This window comes from Scylla paramamosain, chromosome 9, assembly GCF_035594125.1.
Source record: "Scylla paramamosain isolate STU-SP2022 chromosome 9, ASM3559412v1, whole genome shotgun sequence".
Lineage (NCBI taxonomy): Eukaryota > Metazoa > Arthropoda > Malacostraca > Decapoda > Portunidae > Scylla > Scylla paramamosain.
The window spans coordinates 2,286-12,500 of NC_087159.1; the positions used below are offsets into that span (position 1 = coordinate 2,286).

General features: G+C 45.0%; 1 long non-coding RNA gene across 1 annotated transcript; it reads left to right on the plus strand.

The window, feature by feature from the left end:
* Nucleotides 1–1,704: 1,704 nt before the first annotated feature.
* Nucleotides 1,705–8,862, plus strand: LOC135103282 (uncharacterized). The gene is made up of 4 exons (XR_010269969.1): nucleotides 1,705–1,846; nucleotides 3,085–3,201; nucleotides 7,546–7,745; nucleotides 8,753–8,862. It is a non-coding gene; the product is annotated as an uncharacterized LOC135103282 (long non-coding RNA).
* The last annotated feature ends 1,353 nt before the right edge of the window (nucleotides 8,863–10,215 follow it).

Genomic DNA, 10,215 nt, shown 5'->3' on the forward strand with positions numbered 1-10,215 from the left:
ACTGACTGACTGACTGACTGACTGACTGACTGACTGACTGACTGACTGACTGACTAACTGACTAGCTGAGTGACTGATTGATTGGCTGGTTGGTTGAATGGCTAGCTGGCTGGTTGAATGGCTGACTGACTGGCTGACTGACTGACTGACTGACTGACTGACTGACTGACTGACTGACTAGCTGAGTGACTGATTGATTGGCTAGTTGGTTGAATGGCTAGCTGGCTGGTTGAATGGCTGACTGACTGACTGACTGACTGACTGACTGACTGACTGACTGACTGACTGACTGACTAGCTGAGTGACTGATTGATTGGCTAGTTGGTTGAATGGCTAGCTGGCTGGTTGAATGGCTAACTGACTGACTGACGACTGACTGACTGACTGGCTGACTGACTGACTGACTGACTGACTGACTGACTAGCTGAGTGACTGATTGATTGGCTGGTTGGTTGAATGCCTAGCTGGCTGGTTGAATGGCTGACTGACTGACTGACTGACTGACTGACTGACTGACTGACTGACTGACTGACTGACTGACTGACTAACTGACTAGCTGAGTGACTGATTGATTGGCTGGTTGGTTGAATGGCTAGCTGGCTGGTTGAATGGCTGACTGACTGACTGACTGACTGACTGACTGACTGACTGACTGACTGACTGACTGACTAGCTGAGTGACTGATTGATTGGCTAGTTGGTTGAATGGCTAGCTGGCTGGTTGAATGGCTGACTGACTGGCTGACTGACTGACTGACTGACTGACTGACTGACTGACTGACTGACTGACTGGACTAGCCTGAGTGACTGATTGATTGGCTGGTTGGTTGAATGGCTAGCTGGCTGGTTGAATGGCTGACTGACTGACTGACTGACTGACTGACTGACTGACTGACTGACTGAGGCAGAGAGACAGGTAGGTGTTGGCAGGGTTGGTTTGGTTTGGAGTGTTGAGGTTTTATGATATTGTAGGGACAGAGAGGTTCAAAGCTTAATTAGACTTGTATCTTTGAGCCATGAGTCAGTAGAGAGGGAGAAAGAGGCAGACAGGCAGAGAGACAGGAAAAAACAGGGAGGAAGAAAAGCTATTTGCACTGTACCTATAGGTCAGTATGGTGTAGAGTTGTATACTTGAATCAAGAGTAAATATAGACGCAGATACGAAGGCGGGCAAGCTGAGAGAGAGGGAAAGAAAGGGTCTGAATGAAAGGGAGGAGTCAGGCCTGCAGAAGGGGAGCTTTTGGTATTGTTTACTGATTAGTGTGATAAAGTGTTGTGTTGTGTTGTGAGGTGCAGAGAAAGAGAGAGAGGCTTGTGTGGTGATATTTCATGTTGATGTACAGCAATATGAAATAGTTCTCAGGAGAGAGAGAAAGAGATAGAAATTAGTGACACACACACACACACACACACACACACACGCACACACACACAGTAATACTCTATAGAAACCTATTTCTTTCCTAATTTGTCTATCTCCATCTTGTTTTTCATTGTAAGTCATTAATGTTTATCTTGTATTGTCTTGGCATTATTAAAACATGAGGTATATTATTATTAGTGGTTGTAGTTTTGTATCACAACATTAACTTATATTAGTTTTGCCTGAAAATCTCTCGTTTTCTAACATCTCTCCCATCCTGCAGGCCTGAGTCCAGACCGAGACCCAGAGAAAATGTAAACAAACGCACCAGTCAGACTTGATATAGGAGTGAATTTGTTGCTTTTTAAAGCGGCAGTCGGTCTGTACATGTGTGAGGTGGCGAGGGGTGTCGCCAGGGGGCGGCTAGTAGCGTCTGCCACCAGGGAAATATGTAAAAACATAAAAAAGACGCTTCTCAAGAAAGGTAAGGCCGGTTGCAGCTTTTATTTTTTCTTTATTTCTTTCCATCAGGTTAGGTTTATATTAATTCAGTTAGTTAGGTTTGGTTAAGTCTCTCTCTCTCTCTCTCTCTCTCTCTCTCTCTCTCTCTCTCTCTCTCTCTCTCTCTCTCTCTCTCTCCTCTCTCTTCTCTCTCTCTCTCTCTCTCTCTCTCTCTCTCTCTCTCTCTCTTCTCTCTCTCTCTCTCTCTCTGTGTGGTGCTAATGGTGCAGGAAGGCCTTGTCTACCTGCACCATAAGCCACTATACCATGCGTCACTGTACATTTAAACTGTACCCCAAAAACTTAACCTAACTGGCCCTCACTTAAAAAAAAATATATCGTTTTTTTTTCGTGTTCTTAATATTTCAGTGCTACAATACCACATCACTGTACCCTATGATGCTAATGGTGCAGGAAGGCCTTGTCTACCTTCACCATAAGCGACTGTACCATGCGTCACTGTACCTTAAAACTGTACCACAAAAACAACCTAACTGGCCCTCACCTGAAAAAAAATATCTTTTTTTTTTTTGTGTTTGCTTAATATTTCAGTGCTACAGTACCACAGCACTGTACTCTATGGTGCTAATGGTGCAGGAAGGCCTTGTCTACCTTCACCATAAGCCACTGTACCATGTGTCACTGTACCTTAAATCTGTACCACAAAAACAACCTAACTGGCCCTCACCTGAAAAAAAATCTCTTTTTTTTTTAACCTAACCTAACCTAACCTTACCTAACCTAACCTAACCTAACCTAACCTGACCTGACCTGACCTAACCTAACCTAACCTAACCTAACCTGACCTAACCTAACCTAACCTAACCTAACCTGACCTGACCTAACCTAACCTAACCTAACCTAACCTAACCTAACCTATCCTAACCTAACCGAGACATTAAAAATTAGTCACAAGGCAAAAAGACGATTCAAAGTGACTGACATACCAAGCAATTAATTAGTGAAATCAGTCTTTGTTGACTACTCCAAAGCCTTTCAGTTTGTCGACCTCAGTATACTGTTAGGAAAAAGTGCATTATTAAGACATTATTAGTGGTTGTATCACGGTATTTTATAATAGACTTATAACTAGTTTCCCCTGAAAATCTTTCGTTTTCTATCATTCTTTCATTCTACACGCCTGAGCCCTGACAGAGACCCAGAGAAATGTAAACAGGCACGAGTCAGACTTGATATAGGGCTGAATTTGTTGCTTTTCAGAGAGGGGCAGTCGGTCTGTACATGCGTGAGGTGGCGAGAGGCGTGTCCAGGGGGCGGCTAGTAGCGTGTGCCACCGTGGAAATATGTACAGACATAAAGAAGACGCCCTCAAGAAAGGTAAGGCCGGTTCCAGCTTTTATTTTTATTTATTTATTTCCATCCCGGCCTGGGACCCCCCCTTTCCCGAGTCCTGAGGTGTTGGGGGACGGCCCGGGGGTGCTGTGTGCCCGTGAGTGTACCAGGTGCTCAAGCTTATACAAAACAAGGAAAGTTTGAAGCATTTTTAGAGGGGCAGTCGGTCTGTATATGCGTGTACATTAATTTTGAGGTGTTCCTTGTCATCCCCTGTCACTCCTGCCTGCCTCTGTCACCTCTACCAATCCCTGTCAAGCTCTGCCAAGCCCTTTGTCACCTCTCAAGTAATGAGGTGGCTTGAGATGTGAGATTTTAAACAGAAGCCTTTGCTGTCACCCCTGCCAAGCCCTACCAAACCCTGTCAGCCCCCACCAAGGCCCTCTCAAGCCACCACTCAACCCCCTACCGAGACCTATCAGCTCTATAATCTGAAAAAAGTGCAGTGTCTTAGGAGGGATTGATTAAGTAAACAGTGACTTATGGCCAAAATGGAACTATATGGAGATTAAGTAGAGATTAGAATAGAAGCTGAAATTGAGCAGGATAGTTACAATCACAGACTTCCAACTTGCTACTCCTTGGTGTGAAAGAATCTGCAGGAAATTAAGTACATGGCAACTCCTGTTAGTCCCTCATGTGTTCTTGAAAGCAGACTGACAGATTCAGTGTGTGACATGCTGACGTGGGGGAAGGCTGTCTGGTGGCTGCTCTATGCTGTAGCTAACAAAATGGTTGTGTTTCAAGTGTTGTCATGCCTGGAAAGTCTACAGGTCATCATTACTAGTATAAATGTGTACTACAATGGTGAAATTTAGTGAAAAAATGTGCTGTTTATGTATTGGCAGGGAAAGATTTGTGCTCATCAAGACAATGATAAAAAAATTTTTATATTATTATTATTATTACTATTTTTTTTCTTTTACTTGTTTTGCTGTAAGATGAGACTACAATAACTGCCCCTTGATGCCCTATAAGGTACCGCCAAGCACCAAGGGGCGGCCACCACGGTGCACAGTGAAGCACGTCCCAGCATCCCTGTCACCATCTTTTCCCTGCCAATAATTATGCATTACATTTCCCAACTAATTTCATTCTAGTGCAACATTTCTACTACTAATGGTGACCTGTACACTTCCCAGCATGACCAGTACAGCACTTCAAACAAACACAGCCTTTTCTTAGCCACAGCAAGGTGCAGCCACGACAGACAGCCTTCCCTAAGTCAGCATGTCACACTGCATCCATAACACTGAGCTTCCAGGAACACATCTGGGGGACTGATACAAGTTGCTGTGTAGGTCATTTGTCCCAGCAGACTCTTTCACACCAAGCAGGCATGAGGTGGTAGTCTGTGCAGTGCGTCAGTGCTTGGAATTTTGAACCGGTCTTGCTGCATCTATGGCCCAGAGACCAAACACAGACCAAACAGAGGGCTAGCTGAACCTAACACAAACCAAACAGACGCCCACCAGAACCATACACAGGCCCACAGAACTAACTGACTGGCTGGCCGGCTGACTCGCTGGCTGAGTGACTGACTGACTGACTGACTGACTGGCTGGCTGGCTGGCTTGCTGGCTGGCTTACTAACTGACTGACTGACTGACTGGCTGGGCTGAGTGACTGATTGACTGGCTGGTTAGCTAGTTGGGTGGCTAGCTGGTTGGTTGAATGGCTGACTGACTGACTGACTGACTGACTGACTGACTGACTAGCTGAGTGACTGATTGATTGGCTGGTTGGTTGAATGCCTAGCTGGCTGGTTGAATGGCTGACTGACTGACTGACTGACTGACTGACTGACTGACTGACTGACTGACTGACTGACTGACTGACTAACTGACTGACTGACTAGCTGAGTGACTGATTGATTGGCTGGTTTGTCGAATGGCTAGCTGGCTGGTTGAATGGCTAACTGACTGACTGACTGACTGACTGACTGACTGACTGACTGACTGACTAACTGAGTGACTGATTGATTGGCTGGTTGGTTGAATGGCTAGCTGGCTGGTTGAATGGCTGACTGACTGACTGACTGACTGACTTACTGACTGACTGACTGACTAACTGACTAGCTGAGTGACTGATTGATTGGCTGGTTGGTTGAATGGCTGACTGACTGACTGACTGACTGACTGACTGACTGACTGACTGACTGACTGACTGACTAGCTGAGTGACTGATTGATTGGCTAGTTGGTTGAATGGCTAGCTGGCTGGTTGAATGGCTGACTGACTGGCTGACTGACTAACTGACTGACTGACTGACTGACTGACTGACTGACTGACTGACTAGCTGAGTGACTGATTGATTGGCTGGTTGGTTGAATGCCTAGCTGGCTGGTTGAATGGCTGACTGACTGACTGACTGACTGACTGACTGACTGACTGACTGACTGACTGACTGACTGACTGACTAGCTGAGTGACTGATTGATTGGCTGGTTGGTTGAATGGCTAGCTGGCTGGTTGAATGGCTAACTGACTGACTGACTGACTGACTGACTGACTGACTGACTGACTAACTGAGTGACTGATTGATTAGCTGGTTGGTTGAATGGCTAGCTGGCTGGTTGAATGGCTGACTGACTGACTGACTGACTGACTGACTGACTGACTGACTGACTGACTGACTGACTAACTGACTAGCTGAGTGACTGATTGATTGGCTGGTTGGTTGAATGGCTAGCTGGCTGGTTGAATGGCTGACTGACTGACTGACTGACTGACTGACTGACTGACTGACTGACTGACTGACTGACTGACTGTGACTGATTGATTGGCTAGTTGGTTGAATGGCTAGCTGGCTGGTTGAATGGCTGACTGACTGGCTGACTGACTGACTGACTGACTGACTGACTGACTGACTGACTGACTGACTAGCTGAGTGACTGATTGATTGGCTGGTTGGTTGAATGCCTAGCTGGCTGGTTGAATGGCTGACTGACTGACTGACTGACTGACTGACTGAATGACTGACTGACTGACTGACTGACTAGCTGAGTGACTGATTTATTGGCTGGTTGGTTGAATGGCTAGCTGGCTGGTTGAATGGCTAACTGACTGACTGACTGACTGACTGACTGACTGACTGACTGACTGACTGACTGACTGACTGACTAACTGAGTGACTGATTGATTGGCTGGTTGGTTGAATGGCTAGCTGGCTGGTTGAATGGCTGACTGACTGACTGACTGACTGACTGACTGACTGACTGACTGACTGACTGACTGACTGACTAACTGACTAGCTGAGTGACTGATTGATTGGCTGGTTGGTTGAATGGCTAGCTGGCTGGTTGAATGGCTGACTGACTGACTGACTGACTGACTGACTGACTGACTGACTGACTGACTGACTAGCTGAGTGACTGATTGATTGGCTAGTTGGTTGAATGGCTAGCTGGCTGGTTGAATGGCTGACTGACTGGCTGACTGACTGACTGACTGACTGACTGACTGACTGACTGACTGACTGACTAGCTGAGTGACTGATTGATTGGCTGGTTGGTTGAATGGCTAGCTGGCTGGTTGAATGGCTGACTGACTGACTGACTGACTGACTGACTGACTGACTGACTGACTGAGGCAGAGAGACAGGTAGGTGTTGGCAGGGTTGGTTTGGTTTGGAGTGTTGAGGTTTTATGATATTGTAGAGACAGAGAGGTTCAAAGCTTAATTAGACTTGTATCTTTGAGCCATGAGTCAGTAGAGAGGGAGAAAGAGGCAGACAGGCAGAGAGACAGGAAAAACAGGGAGGAAGAAAAGCTATTTGCACTGTACCTATAGGTCAGTATGGTGTAGAGTTGTATACTTGAATCAAGAGTAAATATAGACGCAGATACGAAGGCGGGCAAGCTGAGAGAGAGGGAAAGAAAGGGTCTGAATGAAAGGGAGGAGTCAGGCCTGCAGAAGGGGAGCTTTTGGTATTGTTTACTGATTAGTGTGATAAAGTGTTGTGTTGTGTTGTGAGGTGCAGAGAAAGAGAGAGAGGCTTGTGTGGTGATATTTCATGTTGATGTACAGCAATATGAAATAGTTCTCAGGAGAGAGAGAAAGAGATAGAAATTAGTGACACACACACACACACACACACACACACACACACACACACACAGTAATACTCTATAGAAACCTATTTCTTTCCTAATTTGTCTATCTCCATCTTGTTTTTCATTGTAAGTCATTAATGTTTATCTTGTATTGTCTTGGCATTATTAAAACATGAGGTATATTATTATTAGTGGTTGTAGTTTTGTATCACAACATTAACTTATATTAGTTTTGCCTGAAAATCTCTCGTTTTCTAACATTCTCCCATCCTGCAGGCCTGAGTCCAGACCGAGACCCAGAGAAATGTAAACAAACGCACCAGTCAGACTTGATATAGGAGTGAATTTGTTGCTTTTTAAAGCGGCAGTCGGTCTGTACATGTGTGAGGTGGCGAGGGGTGTCGCCAGGGGGCGGCTAGTAGCGTCTGCCACCAGGGAAATATGTAAAAACATAAAAAAGACGCTTCTCAAGAAAGGTAAGGCCGGTTGCAGCTTTTATTTTTTCTTTATTTCTTTCCATCAGGTTAGGTTTATATTAATTCAGTTAGTTAGGTTTGGTTAAGTCTCTCTCTCTCTCTCTCTCTCTCTCTCTCTCTCTCTCTCTCTCTCTCTCTCTCTCTCTCTCTCTCTCTCTCTCTCTCTCTCTCTCTCTCTCTCTCTGTGGTGCTAATGGTGCAGGAAGGCCTTGTCTACCTTCACCATAAGCGACTGTACCATGCGTCACTGTACCTTAAAACTGTACCACAAAAACAACCTAACTGGCCCTCACCTGAAAAAAAATATCTTTTTTTTTTTTTGTGTTTGCTTAATATTTCAGTGCTACAGTACCACAGCACTGTACTCTATGGTGCTAATGGTGCAGGAAGGCCTTGTCTACCTTCACCATAAGCCACTGTACCATGTGTCACTGTACCTTAAATCTGTACCACAAAAACAACCTAACTGGCCCTCACCTGAAAAAAAATATCTTTTTTTTTTTTAACCTAACCTAACCTAACCTTACCTAACCTAACCTAACCTAACCTGACCTGACCTGACCTAACCTAACCTAACCTAACCTGACCTAACTTAACCTAACCTAACCTAACCTGACCTGACCTGACCTAACCTAACCTAACCTTACCTAACCTAACCTAACCTAACCTAACCTAACCGAGACATTAAAAATTAGTCACAAGGCAAAAAGACGATTCAAAGTGACTGACATACCAAGCAATTCATTAGTGAAATCAGTCTTTGTTGACTACTCCAAAGCCTTTCAGTTTGTCGACCTCAGTATACTGTTAGGAAAAAGTGCATTATTAAGACATTATTAGTGGTTGTATCACGGTATTTTATAATAGACTTATAACTAGTTTCCCCTGAAAATCTTTCGTTTTCTATCATTCTCCCATTATACACGCCTGAGCCCTGACAGAGACCCAGAGAAATGTAAACAGGCACGAGTCAGACTTGATATAGGGCTGAATTTGTTGCTTTTCAGAGAGGGGCAGTCGGTCTGTACATGCGTGAGGTGGCGAGGGGCGTGTCCAGGGGGCGGCTAGTAGCGTGTGCCACCATGGAAATATGTACAGACATAAAGAAGACGCCCTCAAGAAAGGTAAGGCCGGTTCCAGCTTTTATTTTTATTTATTTATTTCCATCCCGGCCTGGGACCACCCTTTCCCGGGCCCTAAGGTGTTGGGGGACGGCCCGGGGGTGCTGTGTGCCCGTGAGTGTACCAGGTGCTCAAGCTTATACAAAACAAGGAAAGTTTGAAGCATTTTTAGAGGGGCAGTCGGTCTGTACATGCGTGTACATTAATTTTGAGGTGTTCCTTGTCATCCCCTGTCACTCCTGCCTGCCTCTGTCACCTCTACCAATCCCTGTCAAGCTCTGCCAAGCCCTTTGTCACCTCTCAAGTAATGAGGTGGCTTGAGATGTGAGATTTTAAACAGAAGCCTTTGCTGTCACCCCTGCCAAGCCCTACCAAACCCTGTCAGCCCCCACCAAGGCCCTCTCAAGCCACCACTCAACCCCCTACCGAGACCTATCAGCTCTATAATCTGAAAAAAGTGCAGTGTCTTAGGAGGGATTGATTAAGTAAACAGTGACTTATGGCCAAAATGGAACTATATGGAGATTAAGTAGAGATTAGAATAGAAGCTGAAATTGAGCAGGATAGTTACAATCACAGACTTCCAACTTGCTACTCCTTGGTGTGAAAGAATCTGCAGGAAATTAAGTACATGGCAACTCCTGTTAGTCCCTCATGTGTTCTTGAAAGCAGACTGACAGATTCAGTGTGTGACATGCTGACGTGGGGGAAGGCTGTCTGGTGGCTGCTCTATGCTGTAGCTAACAAAATGGTTGTGTTTCAAGTGTTGTCATGCCTGGAAAGTCTACAGGTCATCATTACTAGTATAAATGTGTACTACAATGGTGAAATTTAGTGAAAAAATGTGCTGTTTATGTATTGGCAGGGAAAGATTTGTGCTCATCAAGACATAATGATAAAAAATTTTTTATATTATTATTATTATTACTATTTTTTTTTTCTTTTACTTGTTTTGCTGTAAGATGAGACTACAATAACTGCCCCTTGATGCCCTATAAGGTACCGCCAAGCACCAAGGGGCGGCCACCACGGTGTACAGTGAAGCACGTCCCAGCATCCCTGTCACCATCTTTTCCCTGCCAATAATTATGCATTACATTTCCCAACTAATTTCATTCTAGTGCAACATTTCTACTACTAATGGTGGCCTGGTTAATCTGTTAAGGGAGCACTTTGTTCAACATCTTTAAAATATTATTTGATCATCACCTGTATCTCTCACCTGATGATATAGATAGGCTGGGTGTAGGTAACAACTTTCAACCTCTCCTCAGTGATGGACAATTCAGAGACAGTGAGGTCAGCTTCCCCTGACTGCAGAGCTCCTACCGTGCCCGTCCACTCGTTGC